The sequence below is a fragment of the Nannospalax galili genome, unplaced genomic scaffold, assembly GCF_000622305.1.
Source record: "Nannospalax galili isolate Female #2095 unplaced genomic scaffold, S.galili_v1.0 scaffold1002, whole genome shotgun sequence".
Classification (NCBI taxonomy): Eukaryota; Metazoa; Chordata; class Mammalia; order Rodentia; family Spalacidae; genus Nannospalax; species Nannospalax galili.
Window position 1 is genome coordinate 220155 of NW_008347316.1, and position 907 is coordinate 221061.

Consider the following 907-nt stretch of genomic DNA (forward strand, 5'->3'; position numbering starts at 1 on the left):
AGTTTTATGGTTGGGTAAGATAAAAACAGAGACTCCCAAACTATACAACTGTTAAGAAAATCTACAGTACCAGGGGTGGGTTGTCCACCTATGAGCTGTTGGTCAGAGGGAGATCCTAGAGGTCTTCAAATTCACCAAGGTTATTGCCACTAATGTCGATTGCACACTAAAAGGTCAGTAAGGCCATGTTGCTGAAGACACTGCAGGATGTGAACGCAGAAGAAAAAGAAAAGGTGGAACTGAGACTAAGCCAAAAACTCCATGCCACTGGATGGATGATGTTCATAGTACCAGAAGGCGCTATGCAGATGGTTGGGGAAGAAAGGATCCCCTATGATTCTACTCAACAATGGACCCCATGTGCTGCACACTATGGACATGCCAAGCAATGCCTGCAAGTGCAATAATGGCTCAACTAATATGCACACAACTGACAAATGTCTAATTGGATAAGGACTGCTCCTAGGGGTGGAACACACATCTGGTGCTGTAGACCAGGCCAACCCCCTGTTATGAGAAAGGCGACAGACCCTAGTGGAGAAGCCCTTATAAGTATACTGTTTAATGAATATAGTACACCTACTGGGATATCCTCTAGGCATTTGTATTTACATTCATGTTTGTTTAGATGTGTCTACTTCCTTCCATTTGTCTTTATAGTAGAAGAAACGCCACTGAGATAGATCAATGGCCATGGCTTCAAGATGAATAATGGGGAGGCCCAAGAAGTCACTATCTCACCATGATACAAGAGAGACCACCCTATGTCTGTCACCCCCCCCCCAAGGCTCAGGGACCCTTTCGGAAGATTGGCGGAAAGATTGTAAGAGTGGACGAAAGGGTGGTGTGCAACCTGAAACATATGTCAATTTTTTTTCTGAGTCTGTGTTACTTCACTTAGTATAAC